We start from the raw sequence: 27,175 nt of genomic DNA, 5'->3' as shown, positions 1-27,175 counted from the left end.
GAAAGAAAGAAAGAAAGAAAGAAAGAAAGAAAGAAAGAAAGAAAGAAAGAAAGAAAGAAAGAAAGAAAGAAAGAAAAAGAAAGGAGGAAGCATGTTTCTACAGGGACACAAGAGATTTGTTTCAAGGAGAAACTGAGATATGCTTCCTTAGCATTCTTTACGCATCCCATGCATTTTAGAAAGACTCTTAAAGCCACTCAATATTTAATAAATAGTGATGACTAAGAACACACAAAGCACAGTGGCTAACACAGGCTGGGTATTTTTCTTCTAATTTTTTTCTCACCACAAACATTTTAGAACAAATTTGAGCAAAAGCGAAGTAACAAGAACCAGGGAAATGGTTCAAATGACTGAAGCACATACTTTGCATGCAGGAAGTACAGGTTTAATCCCTGATTGGTCCCCTAGACACCCTTGGGAGGTGCACCCAAGCACTCTACCAGGAGCCCACCACTGCTGGCTGTAGCTAAAGACAAAAGCAGAACATGATTTCCCACCTCTTTGCTCTTGCAATAAACAAAAGAATGACACAGGATCAGATTCAAGGACAAACAAGGCCTTTTCACTTTCTGTTCCCAAGCTACCAGAATCCCACATTACCCATTTTGTTGCTCAAAACAAACACCCCAAAGTATTTCACCCTTTCCATCACTTAATGGGTCCTCTCTCTACCTAGGCAACACCCAGTTAAGAAACTATGATAAAAAAAAAAAAGCCACAGTGTGTGGGTGAAACCAGCTGCTCACCTTGGAGCTTACTGGTTGGTCCCCACGAAACCCAAGGATCAGGACACAGAAAGAGCAGGACTTGCTCAGAGTCTGCTACCCCATCACTTCCTGGCCCAAATGTTAGAAGTTCCTAAACCAATCTGAAAACATCGGTCACACAAAACAGCCCACATCACTCACAGTGAGTTTTAGGGACTGTGGATGGTTTTGTGATAAAATCTCTGACCTGTGCTTCTTCCGACTGTGTTGTTTCATTCCTCCCATAACCAGAAAGCAGAAGCTTGGAGAAAGAAAATAGAAAAACAAACCACTGAACAGCAAACATATTATGATTTTATTATTTCATCAAAGGGACTCCAGAGAAGTGGTACCAGGTACATTATAGAGACAAAAAAAAAATGGAATCTCTGAGTTAATTAAAATGAGGGAGGAAAAGGAGGCTCTCTGGAGGAGAGAAAGGAGAAAAGGAAGAGGCTGGTCAGTCATCAGCGTGGTGCAAGATGCCAACAGCAAGGCAATCCAGTCCCTTTCTTTGTTCCATCACTAAGCACCTACTGTGTGCCAAGTCCTGGGCTAGGAAAACAAATGGCAGAACACAGCTGAGGAGGACAGAGAGAAACAACTGTGACTCTGACAAGAAGAAATCTGAGGCAAAAACACACAGCTCTAGACTCAGGAAGCATCATCAACACAGAGGCTATTGAGAAAGGCAGAAGCCTGCATAATAGGATGGGTCAAGCAGGAAGCCTGAAGCTGAAGACTGGCCAAGAGTGTGGGCTCATGAGGAAGCACCAAGACCCGGAACGCAGAAATTTGGAGCCAAAGTGGACAGAGCTCAGCACTGGACAGGGCGCACTACACAAGCCCAGAAACAACCCATCTTATCTCTTCAGAGCAGAGTTTCCTGATTCAAGCACCTGGCCTACATTTCCCACTGCACTCAGAATTCTTGCAGTAGTTATAGTCCTGGTTGCAGGTTTGGTGCAGGCTAGGAAATAGGGCTGGGATATGATAGAAGCTTATGGAGTTGGACAATAAAACCTTTAACTCTGATTCCAAGCACCGGGATGCAGCAGTAATTTTATATTACTTTGCTTGCTGGGATTTGTTCGAAGCTACTTGAACAAGTTAATACAAGATTAGTAAGATAAAAAGAAACTAATTTAATAATTTAAGTATTCAACATTTACATGGCTCTAAATTCTAGGGGTTTTATTCCCAAAGAATAATAAATGGAAGGGCCTGGAGAGATAGCACAGTGGCGTTTGCCTTGCAAGCAGCAGATCCAGGACCAAAGGTGGTTGGTTCGAATCCCGGTGTCCAATATGGTCCTCCGTGCCTCCCAGGCACTATTTCTGAGCAGACAGCCAGGAGTAACCCCTGAGCATGGCCGGGTGTGGCCCAAAAACAAAAACAAAAACAAAAAAAAAGAATAATAATAAATGGAATAGAGACCTTGGGTGTCAAGGAAAACAGTGGGTGACTTAGAATAAAAATAGGTGCTCAGTGTTTCCTAATTTATATGAGGGTCAACTCTTTTTGTTTGTTTACTTAAATGAGACTGTGGGTGCTGAGTGATTTTTTTTCTGAAGAGAGGTCAGTAGGATAAGTAAGCTTGGATTCTCAGCTCCAGATATTTGCCATAGAGATGTTTATCTCCAGACGATCCCACATGCCAGGATTCCTGCTCCTCTCCTACGGGTATGGCTGGGAATCAGGGCAGACAGCTGGCCAATGGCCTCCTGGGTTGACCACTTAGTCCAGGAGACTGAGATCCCCCCATTCCAAACTGGTCTGGGCCAGGTCTGGCAACTGGGCTCTGGGGGAGGGTGGAGGAGGGAAACCCTTCCCATATTCATACTGGACCCCCTGCAGCGATGTCTTTTCTTACTAATACTCATTTTCATAACCACATGGGCGCAAATGCACCCGCGCAACAAATATACTTTTTAAGCATTATCTAAAAATGTTCTTTATTCTAGACGGTTCCTAGGAAAGAAAACAGAATACCAAAGATTTAGATAACACTCAAATAGATCTTCAAAGTCAGTCTTTATGGACGTGACTTTCCATACTGACTCCAAACCGAAATCACAAACAATTCACATATATATATATAGATATAGATATATATATAGATATAGATAGAAGATATATATTGTATATAGCCTTTGTCATATATTGCCTCTCCCCTATCCCTGTGTCTCTTCTATCCCCTCATCTCCCAATCCTGATCCATTATCTTCCCCTAATTTAACCCTCTTTACCCTCAGTTCCTAACTCAGTAGGCACCAAGATTGACCTCCTGCCCCAACAGATCACTTTCCAGTTCCTCAGTGAAAGACACCCTCTGGGTCCCCGTTCTCATGCCTCGGCAAAGAACTACAACCAGCACGCCTGCTGACTCATGTTTGATAGCCCCTCTCACCCCCACCAAATTGTGGACTGTAGCATGATACAGGAATGGGCCTCAGCAAAACTCCCAGTTCAAAGACAATATATGGTCTCGTAATGCAGCAAAGCATCTCTCAAACTCAATTCCAAGGCCTGTGAATCGAAAAGTACCTTGGCTTTTACTCCCCACAAGAATATATCAAAAGACTTAATTGGGAGTCTTATATTTCCTATGGAAGCTCAATACCTGTATAACAATACATCTTAAGATGTATATTCTTTTTTTTTTTTTTTTTTTTTTTTGGTTTTTGGGCCACACCCGGTAACGCTCAGGGGTTACTCCTGGCTATGCGCTCAGAAGTCACTCCTGGCTTGGGGGACCATATGGGACGCCGGGGGATCGAACCGCGGTCCGTCTCCTAGGCTAGCGCAGGTAAGGCAGGCACCTTACCTCCAGCGCCACCGCCCGGCCCCAAGATGTATATTCTTAAATATACAGGTAGCCTCCTCCACCACTTGTTTTATTTGAATACTTTTTTCTTTTTAACTCAGTTTTATTTATTTGTTCTATTTTAATATATACATTTTTTTCTCTATCCTTACCATTTTTGGTGCTGCTTGGTACAAAAAGCCTTGACTGGGATAAAAGCTCAGAACAAAACCAGATGACAGAGACTGTGTGTGCAGCCTGTCATCCTTACCCAGAATAGCACCAGCAACACAGTATGACACCATACGTTTTTGTATGGGCACAGTAAAAAAAGGGGGAAACCATAGACACAGAAACAAGATCTTATCTTCTAGGGATAAGAACTCACTTTTTATAGCAGAAGGGTGCCTCCCATCCTGAACATGTGTCATGTGGATACAACCAGTCCCCAGGAGATTGGACAGTGTTAGTCCAATCCAAAACCCCAGATCCCCGACGTAGAAATGATACAGCTCCGGGCAACACCACCAGGAACTAAGCTCCATTGGGAGATTTATAACACTACTCTGGCACCAACTGTGCCAGTTTTGGTATGACAACGAGGAAAGGAAAACTTGACCTAAGACCAGGCTGTACTATCACATCACCTAACACTAAATGGAAATCAGAAGAGATATCGTCTTTTGAACTGTGAAAAATAAGAGTACTAACAACAGAAAACTGACTTTGACAACTGTGACTGAACAGAACCTACCTTGGGACTAATAAGGAAAACCCTACCCTAGGCTGTAGCCCAGGACACATAAAACAACAACAACAACAAGATGTCTTATTGCAGAGGTCCAACTTGGACAACAGAGACTGAGCAGAACCTTTGGATCCATAATATCATAGGCTTCAGCTTAGGTACTGAACGAAAACTGGGAGCAAGTGTTACAGAAGACTGAACACAACAACAACGATGGATAGGAACCTCTAGAACCTAGAGACTCTATCCTAGACCCTGACCTATATAACCTGTGCAAATACCAAGATCGCTAGCTACAGTGGCTTGATTTTCTCACACACAACCGAGAGGAAACTTTCCTGGCATCACAAAAAAGCCTTTGGGATGGGGTAATGAGTATATATGGAGCCAGGGGTTGATCCCATGATGGTATGCTTCAAGGATGGAGAAATCCTGAATCTCTTAGGCCACGGGAATTCCCTTTCTTCCCCAATGCTTACTGTGCCTATGCCAAAAAGAAGAAGAAGAAGAAGAAGAAGAAGAAGAAGAAGAAGAAGAAGAAGAAGAAGAAGAAGAAGAAGAAGAAGAAGAAGAAGAAGAAGAAGAAGAAGAAGAAGAAGAAGAATAAAAAGAAAGAAAGAAAAGTGGGGGGAACGTCAAACCCTACCACTCCAGCACCATACTTTTTCTTGTTTTGTTTTGATTTGTTTTTGACTTTATTTTCCTTCTCTTTTTTTTCCACTTTTCTCTTTTTCACTCTTGTGGTTATTATTTAGAGATTTATTTTTATTTTTATTTGCCGGGTCCATTTTTTTTCTTTTTTCTTCCATTTTTCTTTTTTTTTCTCTCTCTCTCTTCTTTCTTTTTTTGGTAGTTGTCACCAAATTTTTTTCTCCCTTTTTTCTTATCCTTTTTATCTCCAATGACGGTGGAATAGATGCTCAATCTACAACAAGCTGTAAAGTGGAGACCAGTTGCACTAGCATTCTGGGGGGTAGAGGAGGAAGATATGAGATGTATACTGGGAACAGGGGTGGAGGGAGGACAGCACTGGTGGAGGGAATGCCTCTCATTCATTGTCACTATGTACCATAAATGATGCAGTGAAAGATTTGTAATGCACTTTGGTCACAATAAAAATTTAAAAAAAAGATGTTTATCTAATTAAATGGTTATTTCTGAAGATGACCCCAAATCTGGATAGTTTTGTTGGTTGAGTGGTTGGGTTGGGTTGGGTTGTGGGCCACACCCAGTAAGCTCAGGCATCACTACTGGCAGTGTGGAGAATCTATGTGGTGTCTGGGATCAAACCTGGGTTAGACTCATGTCTAACCTTAATCCTTAATCCCTATGCCTTCTCTTTGGCTCCCAGTCTTCATTTTCTAGTGGTAAGTTTCTCTTGAAGCCCCGGTTCTATTTCACAAGGCAACAATAGTGGAAAGAAACTGGTCTAGATGTTTTAGGAAGGCTTGCTCTTTCTTCACAAGTCTTGTTTACAATTTCCTTCAAAAAAAAAAACATCTGCAGTCATATTCTCTCTCTTTCCCCTCACTCCCTTAGAAATTTACCTATTATATATCAAGAGGAGTATCCAGACACTGTGAAATATATTTGGAGGAATGGCTGAAAAACCATTACTGAAAACCCTCTCATGAATTGTATTACCAGATTTTTTCCTTCCCACATCTATTCACAAATAGCTTCAGGGTATTTCCAATGTGAGACTCAGAGAGCTAGGGTCTGAGGGGAAATTGTCTGTCCATCACTGATTTAGTATTAAACCATCCCACGCTTACCCATCCAGCATATTTGTTGCAGGACCTCTGAGCTAGAGACCTGTCGGGAGCCTATTGAACTATAACCACCCAAGTATAATCATGCATTTATTTCAACTATAATTATTCCTTCTGCTAGACAGAGGTCTCCTGGCTGAAAGCAGAACAGGGCAATTCTACCCCCGCACAAGGACCAAGCAGGATGCAATGAGATAATTCTGCCATCTGGTACTTAGAAGTGATGGTCTAAGGCTCACACATCCACCCCCAGCCCAGAAATTCTACATTCCTAAAACAGACCACATGATAATAGCTCCTCTATTCCATTCTTGTCAGACACAATGGTTATATGGGTCCATTTTGTGACTTCTCTCTTCCTTTGATATTCATTTTGACCAGAGTATGGATGAGAATATGATTCAGGAAAAGAAAGTTTGCTTTGAGATGCCATAAACTCTGGTGACATCCTTCTGTTTGGAAATGGTCCTAATTGATAGTATGCCTAAATCTGTCTACCTGTTTATCTGTCTCTCTCTCTTTATATATATATATATATATATGGAGTTGGAGAGATAGCACAGCGGTAAGGCATTTGCCTTGCATGCAGAAGGACGGTGGTTCGAATCCCAGCGTCCCATATGGTCCCCAAAGCCTGCTGAGGGCGATTTCTGAGCGTGGAGTCAGGAGTAGCCCCTGAGCGCTGCCAGGTGTGACCCAAAAAATAAAAATATATAAATAAATATTTATACATATTTAGATAGCTCTACACTAGTATTGCCATTTTCTTCTATCACTTTGTACTACCAGTATGTTGTACATAGCACACATTTTTTAATATTTCATGGTATATGATGACAGATAACCAGCATTACAGGCTACTTTTTTAGCAGAGAAACGTTCAAGAAACTAATGATCTAGAAACATAGCATAACTACTCTATATAGAATGTACCTCAACATGTTGTTACTCCAGGAAAATCACCCTTTCAAATCACACATAATTATGATGCATATCTCAAGGCCACTTTCAGAATGAAAATGTATTTCCCTCCAGGAGTCTGCCTGGAAAGGCCCTGGTAGAAAAAATATATTTACCATACAGATTTGGGGTTTTTTTCTTCTCTGTGTGAAGATATTTGGGGATACCACTGAACCAAAGAGACTCAAAGGTACCAGATGGTTGGTAAATGAGAGGCTATTCTCAATCCAAGCTCAACACGAAAGCTGGTAACCAGAGATCAAATTTAGATGGAAACCTGGTACCCAATAGTATAAAGTTAGACATTCCCTTGAACCATGTGGTTCTTTCAAATCAATACCTATATGCCCAATTCTAGAAAAGAACCTCAAAGTCTATCTCCCTTCCTAGTCACAACATCTGTACTATTAATAGAGTTTAGCAGTAATAGAGAGAATATACAGAGACCGGCTGACTCAATCTATATTAATGACTGCCAGTTTTAAGGATGTTAAAATTGTTTGAACTCTTCCTGATTCCAAGACATTTTTGTGGGGTCTTTTTTGTTTGTTTTGGGCCAGGCCCATCAATGTTCAATGTTATTCCTGGCTCTGTGCTCAGAAATTGCTCCACTCCCCAAAAAATAACTTGCCAAATCTGCCCCCATTTTCTTTTTCTTTCTTTTTTTAATTTTATTTATATCTTCTAGATAGGGCCTCCCACCTCTTTCATAGAACCTCAGAGCATAAATGTTTAGTTTTGGTTTTTAGGTCACACTTGGCAGTGCTCAGGGGTTACTCCTGGCTCTGCACTCAGAAATTGCTCCTGGCAGGCTTGGGGGACTATATGGGATACGAGGGATCAAACCTGGGTCCATCCCAGGTCAGCCACATGCAAGACAAACACCCTACTGCTGTGCTATCACTCAAGCCCCTAGAACATGAATCGTTTCGTTCTGTCTCATATTTCTATATCTTCCTACAAATTAAGAATAGGAAAAAAGCAGATGGGACCCAAGAAGTCTCAGTATCATTGAGTAAAGAAAAAGAAAAAATGGTCAGATCTAACAAGCCAAAGTCAATAACAATAGAATTAAGAGACCCAAACTATAACAAGCTAAACACAAAATGAACCTGTCACTAGCAGTCCAGGAGGCTAAGAGTAGATATGGGATGCATGCTGGGAACTATGGTAAAGGGAGGTTGCAACATGGGTAGTGGGAATGGACCTAATTCACTGTCACTATATGCTTGAAATGCAACTGTGAAAGACTTGTAATTCACAATGCTCTTAATAAAAAAAAAATTTTTAAAGAAATTGGTCCACCCACCCAGCCTCCTGGTAGGCTGGGTGGACCATATGGGATTCTGGGGATTGAACCCAGGTCAGCCATGTGCAAGGTCCAACACATCTTTTACTCTTAACCAAATTTCTTTATACATTACCCTAGATGAGGGTAAAACACACATGTGCACATCTACACATGAAGAAAGGAGCTCTGAGACAGAGAAGAAATCCTCTTATTTAAATATTTCCATGTATTTCCCTGTCTACTCATAATGGTCTTGCCTTTTCATTGACATTCACCTCCCAATTTTTTTCTTTTTTTCTTTATTTAAACATCTTGATTACAAATATGATTGTGATTAGCTTTTAGTCATGTAAAGAAAACCCCCTTCACCAGTGCAACATTCCCACCACCAATGTCCCAAATCTCCCTCCATTCCACCCCACCCCCACCTGTACTCTAGATAGGCTTTCCAGTTCCCTCATTCATTCACATGGTTATGATAGTTCTCAGTGTAGTTATTTCTATAACTGCACTCACCACTCTTTATGGTGAGCTTCATGAAGTGAGCTGGAAGTTCCAGCCCTCCTCTCATTGTCTCTGAGGATTGTTGCAAAGATGACTTTTCTTTTTCTTTCTTTCTTTTTTTTGGGGGGAGGGGTCACACCCGGCGGTGCTCAGGGGTTACTCCTGGCTGTCTGCTCAGAAATAGCTCCTGGCAGGCTTGGGGGACCATATGGGACACCGGGATTTGAACTAACCACCTTTGGTCCTGGATCGGCTACTTGCAAGGCAAACGCCGCTGTGCTATCTCTCCGGGCCCAACTTTTATTTTTCTTAAAACCCATAGATGAATGAGACTATTCTGCGTCTCTCTCTCCCCCTCTGACTTATTTCACTCAGCATGATAGACTCCACGTACATCCATTTATAGGAAAATTTCATGACTTCATCTCTCCTGACAGCTACATAATATTCCATTGTGTATATGTACCACAGTTTCTTTAGCCATTCATCAGTTGAAGGGCATCTTGGTTGTTTCCAGAGCCTGGCTATTGTGAATAGTGCTGCAATAAATATAGGTGTGAGGAAGGGGTTTTTGTATTGTATTCTTGTGTTCCTAGGGTATATCCCTAGGAGTAGAATAGCTGGCTCGAATGGGAGCTCAATTTCCAGTTTTTGGAGGAATCTCCATATCACTTTCCATAGAGGTTGGACTAGATGGCATTTCCACCAGCAGTGGATAAGAGTTCCTTTCTCTCCACATCCCCACCAGCACTGATAGTTCTCATTCTTTGTGATGTATGTCAATCTCTGTGGTTTTTGGGTTTTGAGCTACACCCAGTGACACTCAGGGGTTATTCCTGGCTATGCACTCAGAAATTGCTCCTGGTTTGGAGGACCATATGGGATGCCAGGGGATCGAACCATGGTCTATCCTAGGCTAGCACAGGCAAGTCAAATGCCTTACTGCTTGCACCACTGCTCCATCCCCAACCTCCCAATTTTCTATCATCTCTTGCTTCCTTTCTCTGAGAGGGAGCTGAAATACTTAAGAAAAAAAGAAAATCAAGATCTCACTCCCTATAGGAAGTCATTATCTTAAAGGACTCAGTCAAATCAATATATAGCATACTATAAAGAGGTGATAATTAAAATGTCATGAAATTGGATTAGAGACAGACTCTCAGATCAGTGAAATAAAACTAAATATCCTGGGGCCAGAGTGGTGGTGCAGGTGGTAGGGCATTTGCGTTGCATGCTCTACCATAGAACGAACTGCGGTTTGATCCTCTGGCATCCCATATGGTCCCCCCAACCCAGGAGCAATTTCTGCCCACACAGCCAGGATTAACCTCTGAGCATCACCAGGTGTGGCCCAAAAAGCAAAAGTAAACAAACAAAACCCTAAATATCCTGAGACAGATCCCCTGCTAAATAATAAGTTGATTTTTCTTTAAACATTTTTTTATTGTGGGCAAAGTGAATTACAAATCTTTCACAGTAATATTTAAGGCACATAGTAGTAATGAATGAGGGGCATTCCCACCACCAGTGTTGTCCTCCCTCCACTCCTGTTCCCAGAATGTATCCCTCTTCCCCCTCCTCTATCCCCCATAATGCTAGTGCAGCTGTTCAACCCCCCCTCCATGTACAGCTTGATGTAGATTGGGTATCATTTCTGTTGTCATTGACTTTGGATTTTGTGTTCAAGTCTGATCATTTTTATTTCCATCAAATGGACATACAACTTGGTCTTGGTACCATCCGTTTTTCTCCCTCCAAATATGATGCTGATCAAGGTGAATCCAGTAATGTGACTCTATTTGAGATATAAGAAGGGATATGGGACGAGTCTGTCTAGGTGCTATAAGTATCCCTTTGGAAGAAGAAAGGGGAAAGTAGAAAAAAGTAATAAAACAAAATAAAATGAGACAAGGCAAAACAAACCAAAATGAAACAAAAAAAAAACAATAAGTAATAAAAAAGTACAAAACAAATTAAGAAAAAAAGAGTAAACCAAAAACCAAAACCATCTGCTATGAAGAAACACATCAAAAAAAAATGAGAGCAAAAACAAGAGGAGAAAATATGAACAGACCAGCAACTTCTTAAAAAAGGGTTGTGTTCTTTTTCTCTCTCTCTCTTTTTATTTTTGCATAGGCACAGTAAACATTGGAAAAATTAGAACTGGAATTCCCTTGGCCTAAGAGATACATGGTTTCTGCCATGGGAACAACTACAGGCTCCGTACTCACTCTTTTACACACCCCAAGGTCTTTTAATTTTGCCAGAAGACTTTCCACTCAGGTGTAGCGATGACATCCTGCCTTTGTAGCTGATGATCTTGTTATTTGCGTAGGTCATAGGGTGAAAGCTAGGAGAGAGGTTTCTTGAGTTTTTTTGTTTGTTTGTTTTCTTGTTTGTTTCCTTGTTTGTTTGTTTGTTTTTTATGGTTCTACGATTTCTGTTTTATCACTGTTGTTGTAGTCCGTCTTCTGTGGTTAGTGGAGTTTGTGTTTGCTCAGATCCTAGGTCAGAGCCTAGGCATAGTCTTTCAGCATGGTTCCAGATGTTCTGCTCAGTTGCATTTTTCAAAGTCAGATCTCTGGGATTAGAGATCATGGTTTTTGTGCGAATCCAAAGCTGAGACTTTGTCAAGAAATTTCCTCATTGGTCCCTTGCTAGGTTCTTCTGTCCAATCTATGTCAGTCAAAGTCAGTCTTCTATAAATAGCAATTTGGTATTTGCTTAGGGCAAAGGATGACATGTCTCCCAATTGTATCATACCGCTTTATGATGAGATAGGGAAGCTCTCTCCTAGCTCAAGTTGTTGCCGTTTCCTCATGTCAGGATGTCATAGTATAAGTGGGGAAGGTTGGTGCCGGGTGGCATTCAGAATTTCCCTGGGCAGAGTCTGGTTCCTGGTGCTGTTGCTGGGACCTGTGTCAGTTTCACGTCTGTGATCTGGGGTTCTGGGTTGGACGGTCTGGGTTGATAAAAAAAAAAAGAAAGAAAGGGAAAAATGTGAAGTGAAGCAAGGAAAGACTCTTCAACACTTGGTGTTGGAGAAATTGGTCAACTACATGCAAGAAACGAAACTCAGACTTTTTTCTAACACCATGTATAAAAGTCAATTAAAATGGATTAAAGACTTTTATATCAAACCTGAAACCATAGGTACATAGAGGAAAACACAGGCAGAATTCTCCATGACATTGAAGGTGAAGACATCTTCAAAGATAAAAAATCACTGATAAAGCAAGTAAAACAAAAATTTACACGAGACTGCATTAAATAGAAAAGCTTCTGATCCTCAATAGAAATGAGAATCAGGATACAAAGACCATGCATGGAATGGAAGAAATTATTCACTTAATACCCATCTGATAAGAGGTTACTATCTAAGATGTATAAGATACTGGTAGAGCTCAACAAGAAAAAACATCCAGCCCCATTTTAAAAAAGGGGGAGAAGAGAGGAATAGAATCTTCAAAGAATATATACAGATGGTTAAAAGACATATATAAAAGATGGTTAGTCATTGGGAGATGCAAAGCAAAACAACAATGAAATATTATCTCACACCACAAGGACTGACACATATCAGGAAAAATAATAACCAGCTAACATGAACGCAGAGATAAAGGAACTCTCATTTGCTGCTGGTGGTACTTAGACTGCTCCAGCCTTTTTAGAAAACAATATGAACTTTCTGAGCTTCCATCTGATCCAGTAATACCACTCCTAGGGATATACCACAGGAACACAAAAACACAATACAAAATTGCCCTCTGCAGTCCTATGTTCAGTACAGCACTATTTACAATAGTCAGAATCTTGAAACAACCCAGTGTCCATTAACAGATGAGTGGCTAAAGAAACTGTGATGCATCACAATGGAATATGATGCAACTTTTAGGAAAAAATGAAGTCATGTAATTTGCATATCATGAGTCATAAGGAGAGGGACAGACAGAATGATCACCTATCTGCAAGACAGACAGACAGATAGATGATAGATAGATAGATACATAGATAGATAGATTAGATAGATAGATAGATAGATAGATAGATAGATAGATAGATAGATAGATAGATAGATAGATAGATAGATGATAGATAGATAGATAGATAGATAGATAGATAGATAGATAGATAGATAGATAGATAGATAGATGATAGATAGATAGATAGATGATAGATAAATAGATAGAGATAGATAGATAGATAGATAGATAGATAGATAGATAGATAGATAGATAGATAGATAGATAGATAGATAGATAGATAGATAGATAGATAGATAGATAGATGATAGATGATAGATAGATAGGTAGGTAGGTAGGTAGGTAGATAGATAGATAGATAGATAGATAGATAGATAGATAGATAGATAGATAGATAGATAGATAGATAGATAGAGATACATAGATAGATACATAGATAGATACATAGATAGATACATAGATAGATACATAGATAGATGATAGATAAAACACCATATCAGAATAACACCCAAAGGCAATAGAAATGTTGGGTGGAAGGGCAGTTAAGGCAAAGAAAGAACCACTATAATAATTATAGTTGGAAATGATCACTCTGGACAAGAATTGGAAACTGAAAGGAAGTAAAGTGACCTTCCTTCCTTCCTCCCTCCCTCCCTCCCTTCCTTTCTCTCTTTCTCTGTTTCTTCCTTGTCAGGGATTACTCCGGTCTGTTTACTCAAGAATCACTCTTTTTTGTTTTGTTTTGTTTTGTTTTGGGGCCACATCCAGTTACTCCTGGCTATGTGCTCAGAAAAAAAAATTTTAAAAGGAAAAAAAACTAAAGTGAGAATGCATGACACCCCTTCAGTAACAGTATTGCAAACCTCAGTGCCCAAAAGAATAAGATGGGGAAAAAATAGAAAGAGGAGGAGGAGGAGGAGGAGAGGAGGAGGAGAAGAGGAGGAAAGGAGGAGAGCAGAGGAAGAGGAGGAGAGGAAGAAGAGAAAGGAGGAGAAAGAAAAAGAAAAGAAGAATGAAGAAGAAAAAGGAAAGAAGAAAGAAGAAAGAAGGAAGGAGGAAGAAGAGGAAGAAAAAGGAGGAAGAAAAGTAGAAGAAGAAAGGAGGAGGAAGAAGAAAAAGAGGAGGAGGAAGAGGAGGTAACCCCTATGGCAGCCTCCTACCATAGGGGTAGGTTGGGGTGGTGTGGGGTGAGGGTAGAGTGAGGGAAGAGTGGCTAGGAAAATTTGTAATGGGAAATGAACACTGATGAAAAGATGGGTGTTGGAACATTGTATGATCAAAATTCAATATCAACAACCAAAGTCAAAATAACTCACCCAAAGAAAAATGTTATTAAAAGTGACTAAATCATTTTATTTTCAGTAACACATGCTACATTTAATAATATAGATTATTTCATCAATGAAATACTGAGTGAGATGCATCCTATGATTTTATGAGTTTCAAAAGCAGGCAACACTAAAATAAAATCTTCAGTAGTAAAACTATTAGGAGAAAAAATAATACATGATTATAATGAAACCAGAGAGTTCCAGGAAGAAGGGAAAAGTGGTTTCAGAAAGGCAGGGCAGGAGTTTCTAGGATGCTGATAAAAGTCTCCTCTTCGCCAGTTAGTGTGATGAACATTTGAAAACTCTTACCATTTCCTTGTGGTTCACAACTATGTATATATGTATGTATGTATGTATGTATGTATGTATGTATGTATGTATCTTTCAAATAAAAATTTTAAATGAGAAGCTATACAGAAAGATCTAGCTCCTAACCCTGAGAGTTTAGCTATAATTGATGAAGAAAATGTGAAAACTGTAGCAAAAATGTAGGAAGTGGAGGGCCAATTATAAATAAGTTCATCTCATGAAAAAGCAGTTTATCACCTTTTCTTTTTAATAAAACCAGCAGAAAACAGAAGTTACTATTAATAGAAGCATCCTTTGACTCAAAACCATGTCAAATCCCAACTGTCTGCCCAGTTTCCAAATATATGGAAAGAGTAGCATGGCATTGCCTCCCCTTCAAGTGGGTGAGGTCTCCTAAGTCTTTACCTGAAAGCCATTTGAATGGCAAGAAAATACAAAGCTGTGACTCATACAGGCAAAAATAATTGATGGCTAATTTTACCAAGGTACTTTGGATGCCACCTTGCAGACGGTGCTTTCAGTACTCTGATAATTAATGGGTAAGCTGGCAGGCACTTTTTCATTCAAAGACATTTGTTTCTTAATTAAAACGACATGTAAATGTTAACATTTATTAATTATTTTACTAGCTCACAGCAGTATAATTAACTGACTTTAAGAGCTGAAAATGAGATTGCCATCTTCCAGAGATTGCAGCACTGGGGGGAGGAATGTGAGGGGAGTACAACTGCTCTTGGGGCCTCTTGAGCCTCATTTCCCAGCCTTGTTCCCCACGTCCTCCCTCTCAAGAGGAATGACACAAATGAGCTGGAATCACTCTTTTCGACCCTGTGTTCATGTTCCTTTGTATTGTGACAAAGTCACTACTCTTTTCAAGAGGACCCATAAAGAAGGTGAGGTTCTCCCTTCCTACCAGGGTTTATGAGGGGGAAAGAGTTGTGGGAGCAATTTGCTCCAGAAGGGAAAAGCATTTGATCACCTTGTTAAGAAATGTCATCACAGATCTTTTAAATTTATGCAATATCTATTGTGATGCTTCTTTCACTTCTGATTTGGTTTACTAAAGTTCTCTTTCCTCCTTTGTGAGCCTTGCTAATGAGTTGTCAATATTGTTTTTTTCAAAGAACTCGCTCTTGGTTTTGTTGATCTTTGGAGTTGTTTTTCTTTTTCGTTTGGATTCTATTTCAGTAATTTCTGCTCTAACTTATTATCCCCTGCGTTCTGTTTGCTTTGGGTTCTTTTTGTTCATCTTTTTCTAGTTGCTTCAACTGTGCTGTTAGGTTATTATGCAGTCTTTTTCTGCTTCCTAATGAACTCTTTCATTGCTATGAACTTTTCTCTTAATACTGCTTTTTCTGTGTCCCCATGTTCTGGTAATTTGTATTTTCTTTCTCAAAAAAAAAATGTCAACACAGAGTGATAATTACAGACATCAACTTTTATTTCATCACATTATTGGTTTTCAATACTATAGTATTGCACTTTATAGAAATTCACTTTCTATAGAAGCTACAGTTTCGTTCTAATTGGACCAAAGAATCATGTTCCAATAACACCTGCATACTTTCTATGATGACCAGAATTAGATTTGGGGTTAGGTTGCCACAGTTCAAGTCACTCTATACTTTACTGTGTGCCCTGAGACAAGTGCAAGTGGCTCACACACACACACACACACACACACACACACACACACACACACACACACACTTTCTTTTTTTTTTTTTTTTTTTTTTTTTTTTTTTTTTTGGTTTTTGGGTCACACCCGGCGGTGCTCAGGGGTTACTCCTGGCTGTCTGCTCAGAAATAGCTCCTGGCAGGCACGGGGGACCATATGGGACACCGGGATTCAAACCAACCACTTTTGGTCCTGGATCGGTTGCTTGCAAGGCAAACGCCGCTGTGCTATCTCTCCAGGCCCCACACACTTTCTTTTTTTGAGAGGGAAGAGGTAATTTGGGTCATACCTTATAATGTGGACCATTTTGGAGTCATGGGCTCTATGTATAGCAAGTGCTTTAATCCATACTATCTCTCCAGACCCTCAACATTTTCTGGATCTTATTTTACAAGAAATGCAAATAAAAACAAAAACAAACCCAAAAGATGGGCTAATTAGGAATTACATGTAATTACATGTAAAGCAGCTACTATTATGCTTGGCCCATAGTATTAAATGTTGCTTATGAAAATTTGGAAATAATTAGAGAATTCCATTAATCATGCAGTTTAATCAATTTATATATTCCTAAAATGAGCATGTACAAAGGCAAAGAGAGACTCAGGGCTTTTTGGTTTGTTTGGGTTTTTTTTCCCAGAAAGTTAGAGTATATTGTCTGGGCAGAAGAACAGTATAAGGTCTGAGAATGACAAAGTTGAGCAGAGCTAGAATTCCAGGGAACAAACATAACTCTCAGAATGTTGGCTCTAAACTAGTTTTCCAAATCCCCTGTGGCAGATTATCTTTGTCTTTGGGAGGGGAGAATTTTTGCAAAGCTACATGATTAATTAATTTTCAACAAGCTTTTTGATCTGCAGCAAATAAATGCTTCCTTAAAATGTAATCAACTGTTTGAAGGCAAAGACAGCATTTTATAGGTCGTTCAATGATCAAGAAAACTTTATAAACATCCACTATGCTGGATACAGAGGGAGGAAGAGGAAACAAGATGAGAGGGGGAGAGTGAGTAGAACATAGACTCAAAGAATCTGTAGTATGAGTTCATTTGTAAGAAGGAAAAGAAATTCAAACTTAGCTTTACAGTTCACATATATAAACATACAAAGAATGTCTGAAAGGGCACACCTCAAATCGTTCAACCTCTAACATAGGAGCACAGTTTCCGTGGTGGGGAGGGCTGTGGTGGGAAAATTGCAGGGAGCAGAAGACACTACCAGTCTGGAGAAATGTCTTCAATCTTCAAATAGCCACATAGAGTGAACCACCTTGCTTTCCAAACATCAAGCTTCACTCACAACATGGCAATCCCAGTGACAATCTCCCAACTAGATCTGATTATGAATAGCAAGGACTTCTCATTGAGAGAAGGGGGAAGTACCCTCAACAAGTACCTCACAAACTAAGTAGCAGCACCAGGCAAAGATAGCAAGGAAATGAGCCCATCTGACTAGAAGATCAAATAATCTCCCAAGAGTCCCCTGTAAAGCAAGCACATCTTCACATCTCTCTCCAAGTAAGTGCTAAGATGTTAAAAATCTCAGGATAGTCAGTACAAAAGGTACCTGTTCTCAGAACTTGCAGATCTGTAATACATGTACACTGGAGAAAATGTCAGCATCTCTGTCACGAAAAGTGGACATAAGTGGAGGCATTTTTAAATGGACCAGAGCAGACACTACACTAAAACTTGCTTTGCTGTCTCACAAATTGGGCCAGACCTTCAGACTAGACAAAATGCCAGTGATCTCCTAAAGAACTACTTGAAAATAGGAAAGAAAACTGTCTTGTTGAGAGAACTAATGAAGTGACCTTTTATCTACTTCTTTACCTGTGATTCCTTCACCTGCCTTTGTCTTCATTCTTTTCCTTTCAAAAATAAAATCTGACTGATGCCATTATCAAAATGCTATTTATGTTTCTACCTGAGTTCATCTGTGCTCCCTAAATTGCATTTTTATCCCAAATAAATGTACTTTTCCTTTAACTGCCTCCTAAATTTCTGTTAACAGTCATTGAAGAGCCAGAGAGATAATACGAAGAGTAAAGTTTTTGCCTTGGACACAGCTGACCTAATTTAATCCCACACATTCTCATATGGTTCCTGCCAGGAGTGATTCTTGATCACAGAACCAGAGTGTGCCTGCCAAAATCAACAAAAGTAATTTCAATTAAAATAGTTATAAAGGGTATACCTCTTGTACAGTTAACCAGTGTCTCAAAATTACCCGCTCCTCCTCCTCCTCCTCTAACCTTAATGAATTTCCTAGAAATGTGTCTTAATTTCACTCAACACATGTGTTCTAAACACTTTACTCAAAGGTGAGTAAGACAAGGGAATCAGAGTCAGAGAAATAGCAGAGTGGGTAGGGCACTTGCCTTGCATGTGGCTGGCCTAATTTCAATCCCTGGAGTCCCATGTGGTCCTTTGAGCACCACCAGAAATAATTCCTGAGTGAAAACTTAAGAGTAAGCCCTGAGTACCATCAGGCTTGGTAAAATAAAAGGAGGAGGATGTGGAGGAGGAGAAGAGAGAAGAAGAAAAAGAAGGAGGAGGAGGAGAAAGAGGAGGAGGAGGAAGAGGAAAAGGAAAAGAAAGAAGGAGGAGGAAGAGGAGGAGGAAAAGAAGGAGGAGGAGGAGATGGAGGAGGAGGAGGAAGAGGAGGAGGAGAAGAAGGAGGAGGAAGAAGGAGGAGGAGGAGGAAGAAGGAGGAGAAGGAAGAAGAGGAGGAGAAGAAGTTGAAGAAGAGGAGGAGGAGGAGACAGTAAATTAACCTGGGAGAAACAAAGAAACAACAAATGATTATGTTCCCTTCAGTTCAAGATTAGGACATTGGAAAACACACAGGTTCAGCTGGACCTACCTAGAATGGAAGAGACTAGAATCGAAGAGGAAAGTCAGGGGGAAATTACCCCTGGGTAAATGCTTGTAAAGAGTAAGAAAGAAGGGCCAATGCAAATCTAGATGAATGGTGATCAATGTCCACACAGTCTCAACCCCTCCTGCCAATATTCTTGAAGTTGACGTCACTATCAGTCAATGATGCTGCACACTCTTTCGTGCACAGCATTGGGCCTTCTATCACTGTTTTCTTGGTACCAGAATTCTTAAAGTTTCATCTCGACAATATAGGACTGTGAACAGAAATAGTGAGTCCTTGTAGGAGCTTATTATTCTACTCTGCCAAGAAACTATAGCACAAACTATTAGTTCTATGGTCAAAGAGACTTCATTTAGAGTGGACACAAAAACATGTAACACTGATCATTTACTCTCTGGGAAATCATTAAAGACTTAAAAAATCTTTTAGCTTATTGTGAAGTTCTTATAAATATACATTTTCTTTTAATATGCATTTTAATATCTATTTTCTTTCTCAAATGGCTCCTTTAGCACTCATTCATTTCTACCCTTTTGGTTTGGGACAACCATGCATCATGATATTGAGGAGAGTACAATAGAACCTCCTTCCTCCCCACTTTTAAATAATATCAGAGGTTTCAATAGTATGCAATGAGCTCCATACATACACGGAGATGTGTGAAGCTAATTCCATACTACTCTATTGACTCACCACACTCAACATTAAAGTTCCAGTGACATCTTTCCATCAAAAACATCTATCTCTTCTTCTCTCTCCTCTCTTTTTTCTCTGAAAACCATCACTAATTTCACTATATCTATAAGTTAGTATTGTGACTTCTTTTTTTTTTTTTTTTTTGATTTTTGGGCCACACCCGGCAGTGCTCAGGGGCTACTCCTGGCTGTCTGCTCAGAAATAGCTCCTGGCAGGCACGGGGGACCATATGGGACACTGGGATTCGAACCAACCACCTTTGGTCCTGGATCGGCTGCTTGCAAGGCAAATGCCGCTGTGCTATCTCTCCGGGCCCATATTGTGACTTCTTGTCAGCTCATTTGCTTTACTTACTCATATTCTACATGTGAGTGAAATTTATCCAGTATTGTTTTTCACTTCCTTACTTATTTCACTTACCATTATCACCTCAAGATGAATTTATTTTGCCTTCTATTTGTGGACAGGGGTTTAGCCATATGCACCCCCAGCAGTGTTCAGGTCTCACTCCTGGCTCTGTGCACAGGGAACACTTTTGGCAGTACTGGGGGGAGGGATGGTCATATGCAGTGTGTCTTCCATCCTATATTCTCCCCTACTCTCTCTCTCATTCTCTCTCCCTCTCTCTCCCCCTATCTCTACCTCTACCTCTCTCTCTCTCTCTCTCTCTCTGTCTCTCTCTCTCTCTCTCTCTCTCTCTCACACACACACACACACACACACACACATAGGGTTAGCCACATGCAAGGCAGGCACTTTAACCCCTGCACTACCACTTCAGCATTTAATTATCACAGATTCATAATCCAGTCATTAAATTGATCCATACTTGGGCTGTTATTAATAATGCTGCTATGAACACAAAGGTGCAAATCATCTTTGGAAATTATGTGCTTATATCCTTTGGCTCTATGGTTAAGAGTAATATACCTCAATCACATAATTTCCTTTTTAAAGAAAAGTCTCAAACGAGCTCTTATCTACTAGGGATAAGAATTCATACTTGTTTAAAATACAGGAACATCTCCCACCCTGAAAATATGTCACGTGGACCCAACTTAGACCCCAGGTGATTAGACATCATCCGATCAGCCTTGAACCCTGGATCCCAGTCATAGAAATGACACAGTTCTTCACAACAGCTACAGGAAACAAATCCTGTCTGGGACATCCTTAATACTGCTGGGACACCATCAAGTGCCAGCTCTAATATGATATCCTGATAATGAGGAAAATGGGAACAACTTGACCTAAGAGCAGGTTATCCTACCCCACCAGCTAATGATAAGACAAAATCAGAAGACTTGTCACCCTTTGGTCTGTCCAAAAGCCAAGATTGCAATCTACAGACGACTGGCTGATAGAACCATGACCGGACTGTATGTATCCTGGGACCAATAAAAAAAGCCCTAGTCTAGAGTTTGAGCTATGGCCTGCACAACAACCATGATCTCCAGTTCCAAAGGTCTGTCTGAGACAATTGCAACGAAATGGATCTTCTGGAAACATCCTAGGATCAACGCAAAGACCAAGACCACCAACCACAGAAGACAGATTAAAATGACACTGAGGGAGCAGAACTTCTAGAACCACAAAGAAAGACTTCATCATAAGTTCCACTCTTTGACTTGTGTAGATACCGAGATCTTTAGATACAGAGGTCTGATTTTATCACCCAGGACGGAGCAGGAGTCTCCCAAACAGCACGAAAGCACCAAGGGGAGAGTAAATGAACCTGTACGGAGTCTATAATTAATCCCATGACATTATACTCCAAGGGTGGAGAAACCCTGTAGCTCTTAGGCCAAGAAAATTCAATTTCGAATGACCCCAATATTTACTGTGCCTGTGCAGGAGGGGAAAAAAAAGCACAGAACAATTTTTCTCCTTTTATTTTGTCTATCTAGTTTTTGTCGATTTCTTTGTTTTGGTGTGGTTATTTAAGTTTTTGTCTCCATTTATATTTATGTATTTATTTTCTTCCTTTCTTTTCTTTCTTTATGTGCTCTGCCACGTTTTTATCTCAAGATCATGGCTTTTATGTGGTGCTTACCTTTATTGTTGGAGTGCTCACTGGATGTTTTGTGTTTTTTTTGACACTTCTTTTTGTACTGTTGGGGTGATTCACCTTTTCCCCCTTCGTCTCTCAAACTGATGATGAGAGCCTCTAGAAGGACTCCGCCCATTTCTGGGTATTTGATTTTTATCCCAGTTTATTATTTTTCTCTTCTTCAAACAAAACCATGTAACTTGATCTATTTAGTCCCACCTCCCAGTTACAGGAGGAAATAAGGGAGCTACCAAAACCAAACAAGTGTAAGACCACTAAGTAGCAAGTTAGGCACAGAGGAGACCATGTATTCTTTTTTTTTTCTTTTTTTATTTAAACACCTTGATTACATACATGATTGTGTTTGGGTTTCAGTCATGTAAAGAACACCACCCATCACCAGTGCAACATTCCCATCACCAATGTTTCTTGCAGCCCCGGGGGTGAGGGAGGAAGATACGGGAGGTAGGAGGTGTAGGGAGAACAATTCAGTGATGGGAATCACCCTGATATTAAGTTAACATGTACCTAAAATATTGTTGTCAACAAGAGCTTGCTTTACATGCAAAAATTGGAGGTGGTGGGAAGACAACTTTGGTGGTGGGAATTCCCCTGATTCAATATCAATATGTACTTAAAATATTACTGTGAAAGATATGTAAACCACTTTGATCAAAATAAAAATTATTATAAAAAAGAAAACAGGCTCTTATCTACTAGGGATAAGAACTCATACTTTTGTACAACACAGGGGCATCTCCCACCCTGAACATATGTCATGTGGAACCAACTTAGACCCCAGGGAATTAGGCACCGACCGTCCAGCCTTGACTCCTGGATCCCAGATATAGAAACGACAGATTTCTCCACAACAGCCTCAGGAACCAAATCTCCTCCAGGGCATCCATAATGCTGCTCTGACACCAACATGCACCAGTTCTAAATTGATAACCTGACAACGAGTATAGCTATTTTAATGATGTTAATCTTCCCAACCAATGAGCAGTATATTTTTGTCCATTTACTCATTTTCTCTTTTATTTCTTGAAGCAGTGTTTTGTAGTTTTCTTTGTATAGGTAGTTCACATTTTTAGTTCAGTTGACTCCAACATATTTGAGTTTCTGTTGTACTGTTGTGAATAGAATTTTTATGTCTTTTATTTCTCTACCATTATTTATGTATAAGAAGGTCATTGATTTATAAGTGTTAATTTTGTAACCTGCAACTTAGCTATTATAAATCTATTGTTTCTAGAAGGTTTTAGGTAGGGTCTTTAGGATTTTCTTAATATAGTATGTCATCTGCAAATAATGAGAGTTTGACTACTTCCTTTTCTATCTGGATGTCATTGATATCTTTTTTTTTTTCATAATTTCTTTGGCAAGTACTTCCAGTACTATGTTTAATATGATTGGTGACAGGGGCAGACTAATATTGTGCCAGATTTTCTGGGAAAGGCTCTCTATTTTTGTCCATTTAGTATAATATTTACTGTGGGCTTGTGGTAATGGCCTTGACTATATTTAGAAATGTTCCTTCCATTTCTTCTTGTTCAGAGTTTTTATTATTATTGTGTGTTGTAACTTATCAAATGCTTTCTCTGTATCTATTGATTTGATCATATAGCTTTTATTTTTTCTTTTGTTGATATGGAATATTATGTTGATTGACTTGTGTATAGTAAATATCCTTGAATATTTGGAATGAAAAAAAATGTCTATGGTAATTACCAGAAAAAAAATCTCTTTAAAAATGATTATCAGTTGGAATAGAGTCTATATTAGACATATAATTTATACTTAATTGTTAATAAATCAGCGTGAATGCTTAAAAAAAATCTCCATCATGCTCGCTTCGGCAACACATATACTAAAGAGAAGTCTCCATACTTTTTCCATAGTCTTCCCAATAAGTGCACCAAAGTTCTATTCCTCCACATTTTCTCCACCACTTGTAATTTCTGATCTTTTTGACATAATCCATTTTCAGTAGTACCTCACTGTTGAATTTCCACCGCCATCTTTATCTTAAGACAACATAGACCTTGAGACTAGATCCAATCATTCAGGTGGCAAAGAACAGAATAGTAGTGAATCTATCTTTTTATTTCATTTGATAAACATCTATAGAATGCATTCTCTGTGAAAGATTTGTTAAATACTAAGAAGAATGCAAATACATAAAGCATATCTTCCAATATGTTGACATTTGGTAAAAATGAGACCCATTATAACAAAAAGAAATGACCAGAACAAGTCAGGAACAACTTATAAATGGCAGGTAACGTTATCAACTGCAAAAGTCCCAGGAAACGGAAAGTAAAAACAAACTCAAGTCCTTTTAATAATATTAGGCACCATGATTTACAAAGTTTGAAAAGTGGAGTTTTAAGCATTCCAGCACCATTCCAGTGTCCAATTCTCTTCACCATTGTTCCAGTAGCAATCATTCTATATTTCTTATCTTTCCCCCATTCCATAAGCTTCTGACGGATGAGCAGTTTCTGTTGCCTTTGGGCATTTGTTATTCCCCTACTATGTTTCTTTATATCCCACATCCAAGAGAGATCATTCTATGAGTGACAGCACTCTCCTGACTAACTTCACTCAATATGATATGCTCCAGATAAATCCACATAGTAGCAAAGTGCATGCTTTCATCTTTTCTTATAGTTGAGTAGTATTACATTATGTATCTATACCATAGCTTCTTTGGGGGCTTGGGGGTCTGGCAGTTCTCAGTGCTTACTCCTATATCTGTACTCAAGGATTTCTCTTGGGGATTAAGGGACCATATGGAGTGCCAGAATTGAACCCAACTTGGCCACTTGCAAGGCAAGTTCCCTGACTGTTGTATATCTCTCTGAAACCCATATGCCATAGTTTGTCATTAGCCGTTATCTGTTTTAGTCATGTATTATTTTCAGATTTTAGCTACTGTGAATAATAATACTTCAATGAACACAGAACTGCAGATGTTTTATCTGAATAAAAAAATTTTTAAAGAAATTTATTTTATTGATTGAGAAAATGTGATTTGTAATACTGTTAATGATAGCTTCTCATGCACATACCTCCACCTCTCACTCCCCCTAGGGCCCCAATGCTCCTGCCTATCAGTGCTACCCAACTCAATTGTGTGAATTAGTTCTCCTGTTGTCTTGCCTTTGGACTTGCTTTGTATCTTTTAGTCTTTGTGTTGCCACCTTGCTATGTATCTTAAGTCTCACATATGAAAGAGATTATTCTGTATCTATCCTTTTCTTTCTAATTGACTTCACTCAGCCTAAATCTTCTAGTTTCATTCAGATTCCTGCAAATTTCATGATTTTGTTCCTTCTTAAAGCTGCATAGTATTTCATTGTATAAATAAACCATAACTTCTTTTAGTCATTGTTATTGTTTAGGGAGGGGCCACACCTGGCAGTGCTTAGGGATGACTCTGGGCTCTGGGCTCAGGGTCACTCTTAGAGTTGTTCAGGAAACTACATTTGGTGTTGGCTATAGAATCTAAATTGACTATTACAAGGCAAGAACCATGCCTATTGTACTACTGCTCCAGCCTCTATATCACAACTTCTTAATCCATCCATCTGTAGTTGGGTCTTTGAGATGTTTCTATATCTTAGCTATTGTACTAAGAATGGTGCTTAACATAATCACCATAGGGGATTCTTTTAAGTATAGGTGTCAATAAGTGGTATCGCTGGGTCATATGGAAATTTTAATTCTGTTTTTTTTTTTTTGAGAGCTCCCTATATTGCATTCCATAGCGGCTGAACTAAGCAACATTCCAAACCAATCGTGGATGAGGGTTCCTTTCTCACCACAACCCTGTCAACACTGTTAGCAGACTTTTTAATATGCCCCATTCTCACAGGCATGAGATAATATCTCATTGTAACTTTACTTTGTATTTTCTTATCATGAGTGATGATCAGCACTTTTTTTTGGGGGGCCTGTTGATCATCTCTATGTCTTCTTTAAGAAAATGTCTATACTTACCTGGCAGGGGAGATACCATGATCACGAAGGTGGTTTCCCCAGGGCGAGGTTCACCCATTACACTTCAGGTGTGCTGACCACTGCGATTTCCCCAAATGTGGGAAACACAACTGCATAATTTGTGGTAGTGGGGGACTGCATTCGCGCTCTCCACTGGAAAAAAAAAAAAAACCTGTTATCTCCTCACTCCAATTGTGGATGGAGTTATTGGACTTTTTTATTGCTGAATTTAAAAAGCTCAACTCTTAATGGAATTGAATTAAATGAAGTTCAATTAAATTAATGGATTTCATTAATTAATTAATTTAATGATGTTAATTTATTTCTAGGGTAAGAAAGATAGCCCTATGGATTGAGCACATGCTTTGCATGCAGAAGGCCCAGTTTCAGTACATGGCGGTACAAGGTCACCTGAGTTCCACTGGGAGCATCTTCTAAGCAAAGATTAGAGCAATTCCTGAACATTTTTGAATGTAGTCCAAAAGCAAAACAACAATACCAAAATGACAATAATGTATTTCTAGGTCCTAGAAACAAATACTGGATAAACAAGCCAATTCTTACTGTATAGTTATATGTCCAAAGTTGAAGCAGATAAAATGAATATATAAGGGATCAAGTCAGCAGCTAATTAGACCAAACAATAGTCCTGAAGATGACCAGAATTAGATGGGTTGGTCTACAGATACGGAGCACTCTCTATATGGACATGTCTAGAATGGAAATGGATGTTCTGATGCTTTAAATTCTTCAAAAACAAAACACCCCACAACTGTCTTTTTGTGACTGTACAAACAATTAGAAGCTGTAAATTAAAGTGTGGCTTGCTATATAAATTTCCTTTTGAGACATAACATACTGACCAGAGAATGTAAGTATCTTGATCTTAAAGAAGCTGTTTTTATTATAAGTGAACAAAATAGCATACTCCTTCTTTATAAACATCTTATAAAATTGCACAGTATGAATCTGATCTATTCTTAGCTTAGTAAGCCTGGAAAACTAAGAATATAAAGCATTGGAAGTAAGGTAAATGAAACAAACATTCTGCTTTCAACAATAAATGTTGCAACCAAAAGAATAATCAACATGATAAATGCATGCATGAAGGAGTCAAAAACATTTAAAGACTAGTGGTGGGCAATCTAAATTCACTTAGGATTAGAAACAAATTGGGCTAAATAGTACAATAGTACTGTGGGTAAGTTGCTAGCTTTTCGTGCTGCCAACCTGGGATCAATCCATAGTCCCTTAGCCTACCAGAAGTAATTCCTGAGTGCAAAGTCAGGAGTAACCTCTCAGCATTCTTGATGTGGCTCAAAAACATTTAAGTTTAAAATAAATACATAAATTTTTATTTAAAAAATAAATAAGGAAAATCTTAAGAATTATCATGAAAGCTATAATTTCT

The 27,175-nt window shown here is 39.3% G+C and overlaps 1 non-coding gene and 1 pseudogene across 1 annotated transcript; both read left to right on the top strand.

Moving 5' to 3' along the window:
• The first annotated feature begins 1,460 nt into the window (after positions 1-1,460).
• LOC126014236 (KATNB1-like protein 1) overlaps positions 1,461-27,175 on the top strand; it is a 36,729-nt pseudogene continuing 11,014 nt past the window's right edge.
• Positions 25,757-25,920, top strand: LOC126014763 (U1 spliceosomal RNA). The gene has a single exon (XR_007497760.1). It is a non-coding gene; the product is annotated as a U1 spliceosomal RNA (small nuclear RNA).

The sequence above is a fragment of the Suncus etruscus genome, chromosome 7, assembly GCF_024139225.1.
Source record: "Suncus etruscus isolate mSunEtr1 chromosome 7, mSunEtr1.pri.cur, whole genome shotgun sequence".
Lineage (NCBI taxonomy): Eukaryota > Metazoa > Chordata > Mammalia > Eulipotyphla > Soricidae > Suncus > Suncus etruscus.
Note: the sequence above shows the minus strand (reverse complement) of the source record. Positions and strands in the feature narration are given on the sequence as shown.